The sequence below is a fragment of the Gavia stellata genome, chromosome 4, assembly GCF_030936135.1.
Source record: "Gavia stellata isolate bGavSte3 chromosome 4, bGavSte3.hap2, whole genome shotgun sequence".
Classification (NCBI taxonomy): domain Eukaryota; kingdom Metazoa; phylum Chordata; class Aves; order Gaviiformes; family Gaviidae; genus Gavia; species Gavia stellata.
Genome location: NC_082597.1, coordinates 3,497,443 through 3,518,321, shown reverse-complemented (window position 1 = coordinate 3,518,321; position 20,879 = coordinate 3,497,443). Strand labels below are relative to the sequence as shown.

General features: G+C 45.7%; 1 protein-coding gene across 1 annotated transcript in view; it reads right to left on the bottom strand.

Moving 5' to 3' along the window:
• The window catches only part of PLXNA4 (plexin A4), a 425,661-nt gene that overhangs the window by 199,023 nt on the left and 205,759 nt on the right, over positions 1 to 20,879 (bottom strand). The gene's annotated exons all lie outside the window — the stretch shown is intronic.

Below are 20,879 nucleotides of genomic sequence, written 5' to 3'. Positions count from 1 at the left end.
ACCTGTCTGCAATCTCAATTGCATGCACTGTGGCTACACTTCGGCAAAAAGTCAGTTTTGATGGCTTACAATACCACCTTCAGACAAAATTACCTAAACCCTGATGCAGCAAGTCTAGGTATTGTTGTCAGTGGGGATTTCCTATGGTCTTTGGTGCTCTGTGGTTTAGTTATTGGGCCATGACATTAGTGAGTTATTTTATAAGTAGTGCAAAAAAAAAAAAAAAAAAAAAAAGAAAAAAGATTTAGCAGCAGCCATTAGCAGATGATGAAAGTGCAGACTGCTCTGTTTCAGGCAATGATGACTTACCCATGGAGGAATGGGCTTACTGATGATTTCGGGTCATTGTTTATTATGTTACAGGGCTGAAAGGGGGAGCAAGTCCTAGCCTGAAAGACAGAATCATGGAGAAAGGTGACCCTGAGTTCATGTCAGCATTAAACTGGGGGTGAGAGTCTGTCTGCTGAAGCCCTGTGGGCTACTCAGGACTTACAAGAACAGTCTGCAGAGTTATTTCCAACCACAAGCTATGCTCTGACCAGGATGAGTAGAGAGGAGCCCCTGAATTACAAATACAGCTTTACTGTGAAAGACTGTCCAAGCAACCTTTTAACCTCCTTCTCTCCTCTCCTCCTCTCCAGAGCTTTCCTCGTTGTTAGAAAACAAGTTGTTACAAAGCCACACATTTTTGCTAAACCAGTAGCTGCTCTCTTGCTATAATGCCTCTGATAATCCATATCATATTAAATTGTCCTGTTGGGTAGAGGGATGCTCCTTCCTTACTTAGAGCAACAATCAGCTGAGGATGGCGAGCGCTCATCTGATGCTGTCTTGTGTTTCTGCACATGCTCTCCGCTTGCGGGTTTCACCAGCTCTTATAATTACTCCAACACGGCTTCCCAACCCAGACCACCCATTTTACCAACCAAGACAATGCCCCTAACCTAACCCAGAGATTACCCTTAGAAGGAAAACGCATGCAAGGTGAAGACTCTGTCATCTCCCTCAATAAGGCAGGGAGATAGTTTGTTCCCCACACCAGCAATGTTGTGCTCAGTGTCTGGACGGATGTGGAATTTCTGAGTAATTAAGGTCCTTGTAAAATAATCAATGTCGTTCCTCCTGTTCTGATCATTTGTCTTACATGAATCCTGAATAAATGGGCTCCATTAAGGGAAGGCACAAAGCAGGACAATCAGTATGACAAGCCACCTCTGTCTTCTCAGCAGCCATCTCCTCCATCCCCCAGGTTGGAGCTCCATCCTGAGACCTGCAGAACTCATCCCGCGGAGCGGCGGTGCTCCCTTCTCCCGCTCGTCTGTCACACACAAAAATTGTTCAGCGCTTCTGCAGATTGGGCTCCTACTCCAGCTAATTTTCTCTCTCCCTGTGCAGCCTGAAGCAGTTGGAGCCTGCACTGAGATGTAATGATCTCCCGATTTTGTTCTTGTGAGTCAGCCTCTGCTGAGTACAAACCTCTGAGCTAATCCCAGCATGAACAGCTGTTTCTGGCAAAATGAGGGACAACAGGCAGACAAAGCTGCTCCGGGTGTTTGCTTCCTTCTTCTTCGGGAACTAAATCTTCCCAGTTAAAGTTCTTGAGGATGTCCATTAAGTTTATTGAGCTTGCAGGAGGTCTCAACTACAGCTCACTGTTTCGTGCTCAGCTGTTTAGATCAATGCAGCAAACATTTAAGAATTTAACAACCTGGTGGGAGGGGAGAGGCGAGGAATGTGATTGTAATTAGAAGGGTGCTTTGTTTTGAGGAGTTATCATTAAACAGCAAATGCTCTGCAACTGGAAACATGGTGAATGTCAGAAAAGCAATTGCGATAGGCACAGTCACTCCAGGCTTTGTCCCTGCTTGTCTTTAGGAGGGAGGCAGAGGTGGTAGGTACAGTTATTGCAGTCCCAGAAGCTGGTCTGGGTGAGGTCTGAAGCTCAGATCCAGTTTGATCACCATCTCTTCTCTCCCGCTGTACCTGGGAGATGACCTCTGTGCCCATCACACTCTGAATGCTGTTCCCTGAAGCCCTAGATCCCTCATCCGACCTGAGCTGCTGGGCAAGGCTAGACATGAGCCCCAGCCTCTCACAGCGCTCCTGCCAAGCACGGTTTCCTTGCTAAACAAAGACATGAGCCTGCTTCCATTGGCTTCCATGAAAACAGCTTATCAGAAAAAGCTGGCTTAACATGATTTGGTTTGCCCAGGGATTTATAGGCATTGAGAAAAAAGGTGCTTTTACTGGAGCTTCTTTACAAACACCATTTCCCTTTACTAACTGTGTGGATCACATTAGTATACAGGGCTACAGATCAGATGAAAACCCCACAGCTGACAGATTCTTTACAGTCTGCCTAATGAAAGACTTCTCCTGGTCTGTTCTCAACCTACAGCCTCGGCAAGGAGACACTGAAGAGGTGGAGTGATGTGCCCAAGATCCCCAGTAAGTGCACGCCTAAGGCAAAGATCTCTAGTGCCTCGGTCCCCTCCCCTCTATACTTTTCCGTGTCAAATTCCCCAAAAAGCAGAAGAAATGCAGACATTGAGATGAAAGGGATGACGAGGACCATGCACTTGCCAGGGTCACTTCATGGTGTAGCCTTCTAACTCACTCTGTTGTTACTTCATCTTTCCTTCCTGGGAGCAGCTGATTTATCTTTATTATCCTCCTCTGTTGTCACTGTCATTAAATTTTGTTGAGCCAAGAGACTCCACTGTGTGCTTTAGTAATTCGATCAGAAAGGAGGGGAAGTGGAGCTGAGGTAATAGGCAGCGTGAAAGAGGTCAGGAGAAGCAACCGTGGCACATTAATGGAAATACAGATCCAGGCTCACTTGGAAATGGTAATCATATAGAGCGTGCCTGAGCAACTGGCAGCAACAATCTACAGCAACAGCGACCCAGAGCCCTGTTTGTTCCCCTCTTTTTTGTTTCCCCTAGCTGTAGTCTCATTCCCTAAGACCTGATCTTGCAGGGATGTCACATCCCAGGCTCCTTCCTCAGGTTTTAGCCTGTCTTTACCAATTCAAACCAGCTGCTGGAATCAGCAAGGGAAGAGCTCAGGCATTGCTCTTCCCAACTCGCTGTTTTACATGCGCCTCTACATGAATTTGTGGGTTTTTTTCATTTAAGCATCAGCCATTGAACAAGCCCAGTGGCAAAGTAATCATTTATCTTTACTATTTTATTTATATGGCAAGAGTCCCCCGCAGAGAGAAGAATCCCACTGCGTTGTGCCCTGCTGCAGACAAGTAGTAAAAGACATTTTGGTCCAAGTCTAAATGGACAAGAGCGGCAGAAAATGCAGGGAGAAAGGAGCTTCAAGGCATTGGAGATGAAATTCATTGATCTCCTAGAGATCAGAATAACAAAGCAAAAAAATAGATATTATTTACCTTGGAGGTCAGCAGCAAAGCCCCGTTTCTTAAAGCCTAGGCCCTGGTTGCTAACGCCTTTGTGCTTGCACTGCATCTCCTGCCCCTGTGTGTAAATCATGCACCTGTGTGTCATCCCTCTGGGGACCCTGGGACCACTTCCATGCTCCAAGTCCCAGCATCAGGCAGGAACTTCACCAGGATGCCAACACCGATACTGCAACAGCCTTATCAGCACTGACGTGGGTGGGGCTTCATGAAGAGAGCAAAAAGCCACCTTTAGCTACGGCCACGTGGATCAGAGCCTTACAGCTTAAACCATGTAACACGGAGCAAGATGTTAGCGCGTAGGTAACCTTAGCTCCTCAATAGTTACAAAAAGCTGGGACAATAACCCTGAATGTCACTTTTTTGGTACTTCTAAGACACACCCTCAAGAGAGATGCACAGATTCGTTCTTTTTCCTTTTCCTTCTGTTTTTTCCTAGTGCTTTATTACGCTGTGTAACATAATGCCAGTATAGTCATGCGTCTTGTGTTAGACACGTACATGTACATACAGCACCCCCCACCCCATATACTCACCTATATGTGCGCAGTAAGCAAAACTGTAATGTGCTAATTATACAAACACACAAAACCATACTATTACCATCAACTACATAAAAACCACATGTGTTTACACTGTATGCATATGTATATACAAAGAGGACACAGTTCATCTGGTCTATTTTAAATGCCTTTTTAGGATGAAAAGCTCCCCAGGAAGTCTACTGACCACCAGTGACCAGTCCTATTCTGAAGAGAGGTGTCATGAATCCATCATTTGTGTTGCATTATAAAGGGAGCCTGCACATCTAAAACAGAGGGTGAGATCTCTTTTTTGCACACATGCAGAAAGCATGTACAGATAGAAAGAAACGGTATCTCTTTTATCCTGTTTCTTGCCTTCACGTAGACATGCTCTCACATGTATGCATATACACACACAGAGAATTCATCGATTCCCTGAAAAAAATACAGAAATAATGAGAAACAATATAGAGAAGATGCCCAGGATCCCACATGCTGACTGGGCTAGCTGAGGTCCAGCATGCAGCGTAGTAAACAGCAATTTCATTGGAATAAATTATTTATTAGTTTTTGAGGTTGTTTTCCTTGAAGCTCATAAAGGCAACAATGAAAAATTACTCCAGAATTTATTCATTCTGCATGCTGGGAGAAACATTTTGTGTCTCCATATATATATGGCTATAAAGTAGACCATGCTGTGATCTTATGTTTTTATGAACAGACTGCAAGTTTATGCGCACCACAGTAATAAGCAGAACACCATAAAAATTAAAGGAGCAGTGCAGAAATCCAGTATCTTTGTGGGCACGTAAAAAGACAGAGGTATAGTTTGCTTTAGATACTATTGATGGGTGCTCACTTTCCATTAACAAGGCTGGAGCTGATCTTTGCCAGATGATCACTTCTATACCTTCAGGCACAGATACCATGCTAGACTTAGGCCACTGCCCTGGACTGCCGCAGCAAATTCATATATGTTGTGATTAGGGCTGTCCTGCAAGGTCTCTATGCGCTTAGCTTCAGTGAAGACCCTTAGAGGCTCTTAATTTTTTACTGCAGTTTCCTGTCTGGCCACAATCCTAATACTGCCCAAAGGCTTCCAGTGGTCCCATGCTGGTTGGTAGCAACACCACCCCAGATATGCCAAAATCTCCGCCGTTTTGAAGTTATTTTTCATTTTTTACTGCTCTCCTGCAGTTCTTTGTTATTCCATTCATAGGTGATGACCAGCCTTTCCATTGTACCTCTACCAAGACTTGAGGTTTCAGTCATGATGATACATGTAGATAGATAATCTGCATTTTCTTTTTCTTCAGCCAATAATCAAACTTGAAGTCCATCCTCCACTGTTTCTAAATCCTTAGCACTTGATCTGGGGCTCTGTATTAAGTAATCTTCATGCTACATAGAAGAACAACTTCATACACTGAACTACAGCTCCAGGGTTCAACAGATCATCCTCCAACATCTAAGAATTAGTGGAAGTTCTCTTGTAGCACAGTCAGTTCTTTGCAAACCCTTTCTTAATATCAGGCATTTTTCTGGCTGTCCTGAAATTCAGCGCAAAAATAGTCACTGGGCTTTTAGATATATTACACCATGTATTTTCTATTGTAATAACACAGATGTATCTATGGTGGAGAGCACAGACCTGTCCCAGGTGAACAACGGCTGCTGAATCATGTGCAGTCACACTGCCCAGACAGTTAGAGGAGAATGTAAATAGCCCAGGAGATGAATGAAACTTTTGGAGAGGTGTCCTAATCTCTTCTGCAATTTGTCCATATGAACCAAACCAAGGAGCTTCCACACCTCAGCTCATACAGGGAGCCATTTCCACAAATTCATTGTATCTCTATGTGCTTGATCCACTCTGAGAAACAGCCCCACAAATGTCCTTGAAGGACTTTGCCATGAATCACTGATTTTTCTAATTCCTCTGGAGTTCTTTGTCAGCACTTTTGCCTCTGGGATCCCCAGCCACATTTTCTACAGCAGTGATGTGGGTTTGGTTTTTTGGAGACTCTGAAGCGAGGGCTAGAATACTGTAGCTAGCTTTAGCTCCTGGAGGATTAGCAGTAGTCATCCTGACACTCCTTGACATCCGAGCCATGCTACTAACTCCAGGTGGGTCATCTCATAGTCTGGGATCTGTGTTCCTGGAAGCTGTGTGGTCTCTCATTCACCTTTAGGAGTGGCTGGGAGCTCTTGTATAGCCAGAATAGAATAGGGTGACAAGAAAATCTCAATGGCTGTAAGCAAAGTAGAGCATGAGTTTGCTAGAGTATTCAGTCCAAGCCCTAAGACTTAAAGCTGAAGAAGTGATATTATGCGACTTCTTAGAATCCATTTCTGGTCATTCTTTGGGTAGCAGTCCCCAAAAGGGTCTCTGTTCAGCCCACCTCAGATGCACAGAGCAGCGACCTAGGCAAGAAGGCTGGAGATAGAGAGGAATGAAGGGCAGTGGAAACTGCTGCCCCCTCCCAAGGGGATGAGAACTACTTCCTTGGTGGAAAATGTATTTATTGCCCAGCAGAGGCAGGCCACATGCTGACACTGTGCCAGAAGGACTGGAACAATTGACAACAACCTGGTCTCTGCATTGGGTGGGAGTCTTTGACACACATCTGAGGAAGCTCCTTGCTGGAAGAGCAGCCAGAGTACCAAGCACCTCTGTAAGGATCACAGGCACATCCTGAGCAAAAAAGAGCATGGACACAGGACACAAACCAAGATCCCTTAGCTGTGGTATAGGGGACACCTAAAATAAGAATCATCTTCATTCACAGACAATGCAAACACCTCCTTAAAAATGAGCTGCTTGGACTCCCTTTATAAGTGCGGCAGTGATGTAGCTACTGCTGAGGGTAGTTCGTGCTATCCTAAAGTTGAACCTGTGGGAAGCCAAGTGTATTTCACCCTGAAAGGGCCAATTTCTCTCTCCCACCAACAGCAGGTGTCTGGATGCTTTACTTAGATGCAGACAAATATGCTACAGTAAGTTAAGGTGAATACCACCACTTCTGCCTAAATGAGTCTGCGCTACCCACAGGTCATTAGCAGATGAGCCCCCCATTCCAGGAGGATGGATGTATTACCAGGAAGCCATGGTGTCCTAGCTCTTCTGTCAGCTGCGTACCAGCAGTGATGGCTGCACTGCGCTCAGCCTCTTTTCAGCCAGTGTTGGGAAGGACAAGTGAGGAGAAAGATGAAGCCTTTCCTCTTGGAGACTATCTTCCATTAATGTGGCTTGAAGCTCTTTACAAACAAAAGCTCTGGGGTCCTAAACTTCTTGGGCCATGGAGCTTCCTTTCTTCCACGGGAGAGAAGGTGGGAACCAAAGAGGACCTTGGAAATCTGGGTGTTGCATGGGCATTTTACAGTGAACAGGCTCCTTGTAGTATAACACACAGAGGTGAATTTGGTGAGCTTGACCCTGGTGGTCTGTGCTCTGCTGAGTGAGGACAAGAACCACCACAATATGGTTTGCAGAAGATCATGCAAGAAACCTTCAGCAGCCACTGCTGCAGTCCATGAACTAAGAGATGTTGTTTAACACTGTTTGTTATTGCGAGAGGTCAGTTCAGCCCACCTTTCACAACATGGGACCTCAGGCATGCAGGGGTAACTGTTTTACCCAACTTGTCTTAGAACATGGGTGGCTCAGCAGGGAGTCAGACTCAGAAGAGTTGACCTCCCCAACTTCCACCCTCTTGGGTGGTTTGGATGGTGACAGCTTCAGGCAGAGGTTGAAAACACTGCCTGCTGCCCTTTTGGCAGGGAATTCACAGCTGCTGGGCTGTTGCACTCCCCTCTCATTGATAAAAGGTCTCCCTTCTCAGAGACCTTCTCGGAGAGCTAAGTGCTTGAGGGATGCCCCTGGTGTGTTTGCAGCTTTGCCCCAGTAGTTTTATGGTTATTGGCTATTGCTCCAGCTTTCTCAAAGGAAGCCAGCCTTAAAATAGCTTTCTATATTCCTTGAGTACCTTCCATCATCCTTTGGCAGCAGTCTTCCCTTCACGTTCTCTCAATGATGTTACCGGCATCAAGCACAGGGCCCCAACAACCCCAGCTCTCTGATGCACTTAATTAAAGCAGAATCGCTCAATAATTCTGTTGTGCTTTCCTGGGCATCTGGTCATTCACCTCTCATGTGCATAGGCAATTAATTTTTAAGTTGTCAGTACAAAGGGATTGAAAGAAGAATATTAATTCCAGCCAGAGTAATTCTCCAGAGGAGAGAAGGAAGTTTTGCTGGTGTGTGAGTCCATCTGTAGGGCTCTGCCCCTGGACGCTGAGTGCCCACGATGCCTAAAGGCCTCCCAGAGTGTTGAAAGTTGGAAGGGAGGGAAGGTTTCTGAGATAAAGCAGTTCCCCCCTCCTGCCTAATTCTATTAATAACGTGGATAAATTAATAACGATGTTCCTGCCTGGAAACCTCATCAAAATCAGTGGCCCAGGGTGCTACATAAAAATAAATGCCAGATCCTGCTGCAAGGAGCTGTATGTGGCCGTTAGTCACTTGTGCAGAATCACACAGAGACCACGTACAAATATCAACACCAAAACTCCTGATTCATGGGCTAGGGCATTTCTCATTAGTTTATCCCTTTTCTCTCAACCTTAAAAAAAAAAAGAAAGGCAGTACAGAATCATCGTTTTCCCCTGGCATTTATTGAAATGCCATTTGAATGAGACCAAACAACGCTTTATGTTCCTTTGAGCAACTGATATGGACAAAAGTCCATAAGAACAGGAAAATTGCAACTCTAGTCTACTTAATGGATATTAGAGGCACAAAATGCTTTCAAATGCACACAATTATTTTTATCTGCTAATTGAGGGGGTGAAAGCTTCTTTCTAGGAAATATGGTAATATATATTGATCAGAAAAATGAAGCTTCTATACCAAACCCTGAGCACGATGCAAGGTTAAGGGATTTTAATTAATGAAAAAGCTTTTTTATGAAATGATGCCACCACTCAAGGAGAGTATACACTGTGACCTCCAGTTAAGTGGAGACACCTTTTAAATATGACACTGCTTATAGGAGCATCACTCACTCTATTTCTTGGCCAGATAAATATTGACCAAACCTGCTGCCAGACCAAGCTGTGCTATTCTGCCCTGCTTGGGTGGTGGGTATCCTCTGCTGAAGTGACCACCACAAAAATCTCAATCCCAGATATGAATGTCTTTCGGGCATGCCACAGATCTGTGAAGGCATCAACCAGCAGTCTAAGCATCTGGGTGGGACAAGATCAGCACGAGGGAGTGAAGATCCACAGTGTGTGTCCAAAGAGCACATCTCAAACAGTCCATGGTATCGACTGTCTATTAGCACTAGACTAAGAGCAGAAGGTGAGGAGTGTAAAACCACGTGCACATATGGAAGTAGCAAGGTGGAGCAGGAGCAGATCCGTAGATATAAAGGAGCTGGGGACCCAGTGTGCACACTGCATATGTTCCAATGCACATATTGCATACATTTCAGGAGGGTTTCTTCAAGCTTTAGCCAGCTTTGTCCCCTGGACTGAACATGTATTAGCCTTGGCTGACATCTTGGAGCATATCTGCTGGTTTAACCTATTCAAAAAGAGTTTGGGTCATACAGTCTGAGCCATTGTGAGATGAAAAGAAAAGCCAGTAAGTAGGGACAACTGGAAGATTTGTTACAGAACTTCACTCCTGACCTGAATAAATTTAAAACAGCAATGCAGATGTACCCATAAGTCCTCTGCCTTTTACTCCTGAAAACAATTCCTTTGCATTTATTTTAACTCCAGACTCCTACAGTTATCAGAGGCCCATGCTGCCAGTGAAATTAAAGCTTTCTACCTCTTCTTGTGCACCTGGATTTATTTTCTAACTCCTACAATCACAAACAGAAATATGAATTAGCTCTTTCTATCACTTATTTTGAAATCTGCCCGGCTTGCCTTGCAAATGGAAATATAATGGATTTCAACTTCAATCAGAAACAAGAGCTTTAATTGTTCAGTATATTAGTGCTACATTGTTTACAGGATTATTCTGTTTTAGGAGGCACAGTCAACTTAGACTGAGTCCCAAATGGATGCTAAACTGGCAAAATCTAACTTGCAGGAGCGTTTTTGCTACCTGAAAGGTAATATATTTACTTTCACCCCACCAGCATTCTTCTGCATCTCAGATCTGTACAGGACAGATGCTAAATTGCCCAAGATGGCAGAATTATCATACCACAGGGGCAGAATGGAGTCTTTGCTGCAGGATTTAACTGGTTAGCCTGAGTACAGCAAGGCATCTACACGTGTGTCTTCTATTAACAATATATGGCTACAGCCCTACCTAAAATCTAACCTGGAGCTTCTTTACATAGCAGGACAAACCAGACCCACTCAAGTCAGCTCGTGATGGAGTGACAAGATCATTCTGCCATAATCTCCAGTGGGAAGAAGAACAACACTCATCATGCAAAATTGCTGGTATGTTTGCATGTATTGCAATGTTTCTGCTGCATTCGTCACTGGTGGTATCTGAGCACCTAAGTTTTGGCTGTACATATTCCTTAGCAGAGTCATGGAGAGCCAAATGGAAAAGGATTGCTCTGTGCTGAAAGTGATTACACCCAGGCTCAGGTACGGGGCTCAGATGTGCTGCGGAGTTGAGAGGGGTGCACCCAGCAAGAAAGTCTCGTTAAGGCAGAGAGAAGTAGACAACACTTAACGACTCTCCAAAGGGAACACTTCCTTCTAATCGCATGTTTTTGTCTTGCTTCTGATATTGCGCAATGAGTTTGGGAGAGGCCAGCAGAGTCCAATGGAAATTCAGAGAAAAGCAACATTATCCACTGAAATGTCGGACAAATATTGACTTCTCCGCAAAAGGCTTACTCAGACGCCATCAGAGAGTCAATATTTGGTGGGGAGCATTAAAATTTCACAGGCCCTTGGCCAAGGTGACTTTCTACAAGTAGGTCTGATCTCTCTCACAGTAAACCTGCCCACCAAGCCTGCCACATGTGGGCAGAGGCAGTCCAGCTTTCAGCAGCCCCTGGTCTTACCCTGACTGACAGCAAAGTAACATTCATCTGTCTTTTGCCCTGCTAGAGATGAAAATCCTCCTGCCTGGGGGAGATGTCTAAGTAACAAGCCCAGGGTCCCAATAAATCCATAGCAAAGGTGGAAAAGAAAGGGCAAGTCCAGACACCGTGATGATGGGCACTTCATAAATATAGCTGACAGGGCAGAGAGATTGGTAGGTAGATTTCTGGCATTTTAGCCCATGGACATGCGTTCTGTAAAGGCTGGACTCACTTCCAGCTGCAGTAAAAGGGAGATTTCATGCTCTGTGGGAATTGTCAGTCCCCAAAAGCTTTCAGAAGCTCGTGACTGCATTTCCTGTGCATTATATCCCATTATGCAGATGCCTTAAAGTAAATGTAAATCACATCAAGACTAATTGTAAAGGGCTTTTGGTTGTGAGAAGCAAAGTGCTTTGAGATGGCTTCTGACGGTCCAATGGCCATGTGTCTTTGCCCTCTTCCCCTCTCAGTCTGCACTCTGCCTCCACTCATCCACACATCGTGATGTCCTGAGCTCTCACAGACAAGGCCAGCAGGGCTAACCGGGTTAATTAAATCAGCGTCGTTTGCTGTCTGGAGCTCGAGTGACAAATGCATTTCCAACCTTGCCCCTTTTGAGGAAAGGGTGGTCTGTGAAGTATGACGGTGGCTCAGGACTCCTGGAGTCCGTGCTCACACGTCTCACGCAGGTGAAGGCACCACGGACCAGTGATTTGGTTCCCCCCCTCTTGTTCACTGGGACAGAAAGCACCAGCACTGTGTTGGTGCAGTAAGCACATTTTCACTCCGCTTTAAGACTCCCCCTTCCCTGCTTCCCTTCCTGGGCTGTCATGGGGGAATAAAGATGTCAGGAGATGCTTGGGAAGACTGAAAGGGACAGTTCCCCTCCTCCCCACTCAGACTGTGAATGCGAGGCTAATTCTATTAGCCCAGCCACTCCATTATCCAAATAGCCCCTCGCCAGCCTCCCGGTGCATTTGCAGATGCATTAATGTAATGGTACTCTGCACTGCCAAACACATGCTGCTTTCCCTCCCAGATGTGCTTCCCAAGCAGATAAGGTGATTCTTACGTTTATTTTTATATATATATGTACTGGAGCACCCAAAGATGTCAGCAACTTCAGAAGACATTGAGCACACAGAGGGGTTACAGAACAAGGCTCATGTTTTGTAACACCCTTTGAGGTCCTACATAAGCGTGGATATATACGTACAAAATGCTGCATGTTGGTTCGCCATATGACAGTCAGGCTATATGCTTTATCCTCTGCAAAGGTTTAGTTAGGCAAAAATAAGCCTGATTCCCTGCTTTCTGTCTTCTGCACTTTGAGGTTTGCAGAAATCCGTCTAACCCATGCAGGTGGTGACTTTCTTACGTTAGCGCAATGTTGCCTCTTGTTTTAAGCTGGAGGGGGAGGGATGTAACTCAGAGGAGTACCAGGTGATGTCTGTGTGACACGGCTTTTCTCTTGCCCAGTGACCTGGCATGAACAGTACAGCAGATCCACATATGTGCAGTGGGTCCAGGTTTTCTGTGTGTCCTATATGTCTCCTGCACCGCACATCCCTAGGAGAGGTTACAGCCCTGCAAATGGAGCACTAAATTCAGGGTGACTTTTCACTGTGGGGCGGGGGGGAGTTAATGCCTTGGAGAGGCAGGATGACAGAAAAAAACCCCAAACAAATGCAAGCAAAAAAGAACAACATTATCCCATTGAAATGCACAGGATATTTCCAGGGACCTGACCCAGCTGAGCAAGAAAATTTCATCTGCCCAGTAAAGAAGCTTGCTGTTTTTTCTAGGACCCTGGGGCAAAACCATTCATGCTAAAACCTACAAATAGTCCCTTTGCTTCAAGAAATAATGATTCAAAACTGCAGTTCTTTATCAGGTGTGAATGCTCCTTCCTTCTCCTAAAACAGTTGCATGAGGAAGCAAACAAAGACACACACAAACTCAAAAACATACACCAAATACAAATACTTCAGTATTTAAAAGATCTTTTTGCACCACAACCATTACTGCTGTTCCTTTAAGTAGAAAGAATTAACACCTCAAAGCTGTCTGAGCACTGAAGAGAGCGGCAAGGAGTCAGTACAAATTGTTGATTGTGTAAACTTTGTGCCACAATTAGTAGTAGGTGGATTGATTGTCAGTTTAAAAAGAATGTCTAGAAAAGAGAAAGGGGGCTATTTGACTTGTTTGGGCGCAGGGAGAGCCTACAATATTTGCCACAAGCACTTTTATGGGTTTAGCTATGAAAATTAATGAAAATAAATGATCAGAAGGCAATAAATGGATCTGCAGCTACGCTCGCTGAGGAATGCTGATACACTGTTTACACATCTAATGTTTGTTTTGAGACTCCACAATCTCTGCAGGATGCTTCAGTGCATATGGTGTTGTCACTGTATTTCTTTTTCCTTTTTAATTTATTGATCCAGGGTATAAAAGCATCCCTGAAGCCCTGGCTTGGTTTTCAGAGGCTCCCTTTGCTGGGAGGAGGTGGTGCACCTCAAGCAAACCTTGAAGGAGCTTGGATGCAGAGAGGTGGGTGAACTTCTGGTACCTAAAGAGCAGCGGGACACACCAGAGGGTTGTGAAATCCAGGGACCCCTGGTTGACACGCTGATTTCTACTGCATTAGCAAATGGAGAGCCTTCATGGTATGATAGCTGCAACAGACTGTTACCCTCCAAGGCTGTGTCCATGTTATCAAATATAACAGGCCAAGGACCCTTCTAAAGCCTTTCTGGCAAGTGGCAGAGTGTCTACATCCCTAAATTTTCTTTTCTTCCTTTTTTTCCTGAAGACGTGGTTGATGTGTCCCTACTGCCCCAGGGACCAGTCCTGCCCGTGGTATTCCCCTGAACCTTGCCTCTGCGCTGCCTGGAGGAACACTGCCAGGAACCGTGCTAATAATTACGTCGTGCTGCTGATGGTGTTCAGTGTTTGAGCTTGTGCTGGCCCTGTTTTCCTGGTGATTTCGGCATAGCCCAGGAGATCAGCACATAGAGGTGAGCAAAGGACAGCCTCCTCCTGTGTCTGACGGCTGTTTGGGCAGCACCACTGACAGGTCATGAGAACATCACAGCTGACCTTCCCAGCCCCTCCTAGACCTCTTACCACATAGAGGCTTGTCTTGCATCATGCGAAAACAAGGTCCTTGTGGTCAGGTATGTGCTCGAGGTGGCTAACCAGGAGCTATCCCTGCAGCATGGACAGCCACCTCCAGGAACGCCCGTGCATCCATAGACAGCCTTAACCAGAGGATGCTGCCGGCTCAGCGACCCCACTGCAAGTCTGCTCCAGTGGGCTGTGTGGGCTTTCCCCAAGTGTGTACCCACTCGTCTTCTCTGCTGCCCCTGTTTATAAGATAGACCTCCGTTCTTAATCAATATTTCAAACATTTAATTAGGAGTACAAGATAAAAACGCTAAATGCTCAAACTGACAGCTTGCAATAGCTCCCATCCTGTGGAGTAGTAGGGTGACTGCCCACCTACACAAATCACATAACACTGTGTTTGTACTACTCTGGAAATTTGTATCATCTGAACTGGTAAATTTAATGTGCCCTGCATTACTCTCTTGTCCTAAGTCAGTGAGTATAGAATAGCAGATGCACACACCGTCAAACTCTCTTAGCCTGCAAATGGAGCAGCTGCAACCAAACTGCCTCTCAGAAACAGTCACTGGCCATGGTCACCCCAGAACCATGTCCAGGACTGTCTGGGAGACAGCTCGCTGGCCCCACGGTGAGGATGTGCCAAGTGCCGTCACACTAATTTAATGGACAAGACAATCCACCTCCAATGCATGGTCATGCTCCCTAATACTGGTAAAGTTATAACCTAAAGTCCATGCGGCTACCAGTTCACTGCTTGCATGGTTAAAAGAAAAAAAAAAGCAGCAACAGCAGATGAAGGCAATCCCTCCTCCACTCCCAGGCCATTCCTGGTCCCATGTCACAGAGCACCATCCTCCGAGGTGTGCACATAAGTGGTCCTGAGGTCCTGCAATGAACTAGGACAGTAAATTGGCCAGTTTTAAGCACAAAACAATAAACTAATTTTAAATGTTTTCTTTTTTGAAACTGTCATCAGCCTAGAAGCACAAATGCAAGACCAGGGAAGGGCTATCACGGATCCATATTGGCACGGGAGATAAAGTATCATCAACCCATGACCTGAAAAAGATGATGTTCTCCCAAACAGGGCCCATACTTGCCTCTTTGGTGGGGCACAAAATGCTGGATGTTGGGATGAGGATCACAGAAGGTGTTTTTCTCTTTGCAAGCACACGGTTAAGATGGACTGTGCAGAGATTAGGTGCGTTTTCCCAAAGGTGCGAGCTCAACCTTGGGAAAGTGCTGAGTAAAGGGATAAGTAATTAGTGATGGATAGCATGTTCACCAAGTCCATTAGCTGGAAAGAAAAGCAAACCTGCAGCATGCTCAGCTGGAAAGAAAAGCAAACGTACAACATGCTTCACATTCCTTCCCTGCATTTTCCTGCCTCCTGACAGCATCCCAATGAACCCCTCGCAGTCCACGCTGCTGCTTGTCAGGTGGCTTCCCCCAGCACAGCTTCGCATCTCATCAGGGACTGGCATTTCCAATCAATTAGACATGTCACTGCTGAATTTCTCTGCTAATTACTGGAGTTTATTATGTCTAAAGCCAGGTTAAATGCAGAATTCCTGAGGTCAAATGGGGTCACCCAGACAATCAGTTCCACATTTTCCATAGCAAAAGAGACCCCCACAATCAGTCACTTCCAAGTGGTTTGTAATGACCAACCTGCCAGTTAATGGCCAGAGGTGAAAGTCTCGGGGATAGATAATGCTCTTGGAGAGAGAGAGGGAAAAAAAAAATCTGAGCCAGCAAAGAAAAAGGCCACTTTGGAGGCGATTATAACACAGACACATGAACCCACAACCCTTTCTTGGTGTCAGTGTGGAAGGAGAAGGGTTTCCTTTACACATCAAGCAGCTCACAGAGAGGAAGAAGAGCCTTCCTTTGCACTAGTTTGTGGGTCTGACCCAGTTGCCAAATGCCCTTTGGTTTCAATGGTGTCAGTTTGAGGCCGCAATGAAAGCAAAGGTGCTCAGGGGTAAGGACCAACAGGGCATATCCCACGAGTTGCTAAAAAATATGCCATGAGCTCTGCTACCTACTTTTTCACCCCTCCTTGCCTAGCAATAGTTGCAGTGGTTGTAAGAGGGTTGCAAGCCAAGGAGAGCCTGGGAGGGCTGTTCTTGAAAAACAGAACACAGAGCTCCCTTCAGAAGGAAAAGAAAAACATCTCCCCATCTGTTTGGGAGACGAAAGGGTTTTCAAATCTCTCTTGGCTCATTTTGACACTGCATCCTGTGGGTGAAAGACATCCTGTCCCTTACCAGCATTTCACTCAGAGCCGGCTGTAGCAGAGCATGAAACACTTCAGCCCAGACAGAGCACACGGGGAGGCTCAAAGTGCTCAGTGTTTGCAGTAGCAGCTGCCTGAAGAGCCTTGCCTAAATGTCAACACTGTTTGCAAAAACAATTATAGGGAATGCAAAAATAGCAATCAGGGCGTTACGTACGTCTTCTCCATCCAACGGCTGGCAGATGAGTTTATATCATGAGGAAGCCAAAAGAGGATCCCTCTAACTGCTAGCCTTGAAAACTCTCTATGCACAGGCTTCCCTTCCCAGGGTTAAAGGCTTCAGGATGACCAGTGGTGTGGAGGCAAGACTCCCATGGATCCTCCTACAGCTGGAGAGGTGCTGCAAAGCCCTGAGAGTCCACACTGTCACATGCTTCATGGACTTTTGCATGGGTTTGGCTTTCCAAATTGCAGTCTCTCAAACAATATCCAGGAATGGCTTGGGTTTATTCTCTACACATTCTGGATGGAGCTACCCTCTTTTGGGAGAGTAAGAGAGCTGAGATCTGCAGGCAGAGGCCACACCGTGCCATTTGGTCTCAGCCCTAGAGAGTGTTCCCTGGTTTATTGCATTTATTTGTATAGCTGCTGGGAAAAAAGAATACCTTGTCCTGATGGAGGCTAGGTCAGTGCAAACGTCTGCCTCTCTGTCTCCTTTGTGGCAGTGCTCTGTAAATCCAACATTAATTATGTGAATCACCCTGGAGTTGATACTCCGTCAATACACATTCCTGATGTGGTGTTTGGAGGAAACACATGGGTTACCTTTGCTCTTTGGGGCAGAAACTACTGACACATAAGCTTCAAAAGCGCTTGGAAGGTTCCTTCCAGAGAAAGCTTCCCAAACGATGTCATGGGAGCAAGGGTCTTGTACAAACACTGTCTTTCATCCTCAAGAAATCCAAAGGGCTTTACAAGTTCATAAATACATCACAAAGGCATCCATGGATCCAAGCTCTCAGAGGAGGGACACAAGAGCAGGTATTTACATAGGAGTTCAGGACTAGAGGAAAAGAAGTGAATTCAACAGGTGAATTAAAGGAAAGGATTTCAGGGGAGTCAGTATGATGTGAATAGTGCTGGGATTGGGATAAGACAGCAGAACTAAGAGTTTAAGGACCATTATTTCAAAAAGTCCCAACCTTAACCTGACTCTTATTCAGACAACGACACATGGGGCATCTGGCAGAGAAATTGTCCTGTCCATCCACTGAATGGGCAGGCAAACACCTACTGAGCTATCTGCACAACTTTCTGCATTGCTTTTTCTGTCCCTTCACATCTTCCCAACCACCCGAAAAACCTGGCCTTGCTACGTTTATCATATAGACACAACCACAGTTGTGGGGTCAGCACTGGGTGTCTTCCTGGGCTGCGCTGTCCATCTACATGGGTGGCTAAGCAGGTCAAGCCTATACTACAAACACAAGTACAGATACACCCTCTACATCAGAGTATTGACCAAGTGCTCAGTTCCCTGGTCCAAAATATCTTTCTAAAGAAAAAAAGCAAAGTATGACAAACCAAATTAAGTCTCAGGGATTCCCATAACTTCCTGATCCAGTTAGGAGATAAAAGAAGAAAATAATTTTCAAGGTACTTGAGTACACTTGTCTCCAATCACAAACTGGAATATTTCCACAAACTGGAAAATAAGAAACAGAAAGGGAAAAAAAAAACCTTAAAAAAACTGGAAAAAAATTTAACATCAGAGTATGACGTTAAAGTTATTTTTTAATAGAAATGAACATAAAAGCCAGATTGCCTTTCAAGGGCAGGTTCTGGAATGGATTTAATTTTCCTGTTCCTACTACACACATCTATGATGATAATGACTATATCAAGTAATATAAAGTGATGAAAGATATTTAGCAGGGGCCTAAAGCAAGAAAGACTCAAAGCCATGAGTGCAGAAGACACAGCAAATTCTGGAGCACTTGAAAAATTCTCCCTGAGTCTGACAACGAAATGCCTATTAATCCCCACTAACAAGGAGCATGCTTGGGAGTTCAGAGGTATCACATGAAAAATAGAAAAGGCATTAGAAAATGATAACTCCGTGCACTTGTGGTGTAAGGAAAAGCCCCAAGAGAGCAAATACTTGCTTCAAAGAAAGTAATAAGATACATGGGCCTGCAATGGAAACATCTTTTGAAGCATATTTAAAATGCAATAATTAAGAGAACGGCCTCTGAAACCACTGGGCACCTATCCGGGAAAGCACTCAAGCATGTGTTAGACTTAAAAGCTTAAACCCAGGAGGTATGGAAGTGCTATACCTCTGAGCCAGGGTCTCTCTCTTGCCCAAAGCCTCCCTCCCCAGGAGCACTGGTGCCCAGGCTGGGCTGGAGTGGAATCCCAAAGCAGGGGATGATTAACAACTGGTGCTTTCAAGTGACCTGCAAATGTAAGGTCTGTGCAAGGCAGCGGAGAGGAGGAGACCTGGCTGTCAGTGAGATTGGAGGAGACAGATGTTTAATGGAGTCCAGGATTACAGATCTGCCAGGCTTCACATGTAATCGCCAGCTTCTTAGGTTTCCTCTTTCTTCTCCCCTTCTTCTGGGTCTATTACAGGGTCAGGGGCTGGGGGAGGGGAGGATGGAGATTTTCAGATTTCCAGCTAAATTCCTTGAGCTGCCCTTAACACTCTAACTTATTCCCAGCTGAAACCACAACCTATCAGTCTGCCGGGACTCAGAGAGACAGGAGTTGATTTTTTGTTGAAAATAAGAGGAGAGATGCATTTAACTCCTGGGGTCCACCTCCTTTCCCCAAACAGCGTGGTAGCTCTGCTGAGCAGTCTGTGTTTGACTCAGAGAGGCCACACCGCAGAGGAATAACACCGCAATCAATAGTGCCAGATGACCCGCACGCGGTGTGCCGGGCAGCACTGTGCCCCAGGGGACACGTCTGCACAGCTTCCCACCCATCACCCGCTCCTGAGGATCAATAGTCCCTGCTGCTTCTCACCGGGGGATTGACTCTACAAACGCTTTTTGCATTTATGGACATTGCTCACTCTTCCTCCAGTCTTACTCATTTTTTGCCCTCTGTGCAAGACAGGGTGTAGCTATTGCTTGGCGAAAGCAGAGCCCCATGAATTAGAAGAACAAATGTTCTCACTTAAAAACACAGGGGAGAGGAGGAGGGAGACCTGCCTGCTGGTTAGACTGACCAACCCATCTCATTTCTCATGTCACAACTCCAGGGAACCCACTGCAATTGGGTCTACTGCACGGATACCTTAAGGCAAGGAGTCCCAAAGATGAATTAAACCATCCTCCACAGAAACACAGCACCTCCATGCATCCTCCAGCTCCTATGCTGCCTCTTCGAGCAGCCTGCGGAGGAAGCATCCTGGCATGGGGATGACTCTTTGCCAAGCTAAGAGACGAATGCTGACATTAGGCATTGCTGAAGTTCAAGCCAAATGCAGATCCACAGATGGCAGTGTGAAAGCTGTACTTCTACCCTCAGACATTGGACGCATAGAAGAGGGCATAACTGTAGAGTTGAGGCACAAATATGCCACCGCTGTAACTGAACATAGGTCTTTTAATGAGAAAGTCTGTATCAGGCACTAAATTGTGTTAATGTATCTGTATGGACATAACTGCACCCCAAATGCTGGCCCAGGGGTGTTTGGGAGACTCAGCTCTGATGCACTACTCTGTCACAGGCATGTGGCATGACCAAGGATGTGTCACTCAGCCCCCTCTGCTCATCAGCTGTAAAATTTCACCAGCAGTGCTCTGATCCAGAGGGCAGTTGCATGAATTCATGTCTTGCCAGCAAGCAGGGTTTAGACTCTGGCCATGGCTAAGATACATGTATTCAAAGCACTTGAGCAGTTGCACTGATACACTCCCCCCCAGCTGGATCCCAGTGATTGATGCAATGTGCTTGCAGAGAAGTAATTTCTCTGGGATGGGGCAGGTCGGGAAGAGACAAGGTTCTGGCACAGATAAGCAAGGCCAAGCATGAAGCAAAGGGATACCGACCTGCATTTTGTATTAAATCCTTCCCTCCAGTGAAAGACTGTCAAACTGCTCCCAGCTAGTCCCCTCCACACAGCTTGGGCTTGTCTACGTTCCTCTAGATGGGATCAAGAAAGCTATAACTCAGTGTTGTCTACAGATTGATTACAAAGAGGAGAACAATTGTTTTCCCAAGAAACATTTCCCTCTCCAACACCTGCAGCAAAGCTCAGACTAGATACCTGATGGTAACATAGGAAAAGTCTCTCTGAACTTTGGGATCCAGCAAAGCTTTCCAGCTCTCATCAGGGCATGCACACCAGCCTCGGGTGTCAGGAGGAGACCTCAGCCGGTGGTGGGAGTTGCGGAGAGCTCCAGAAGATGTCCTGATCTTGGAAATATCTCCTGTACCTTTAGGACACATGGAGTCACACTGGTTTGCCCACAGCCATA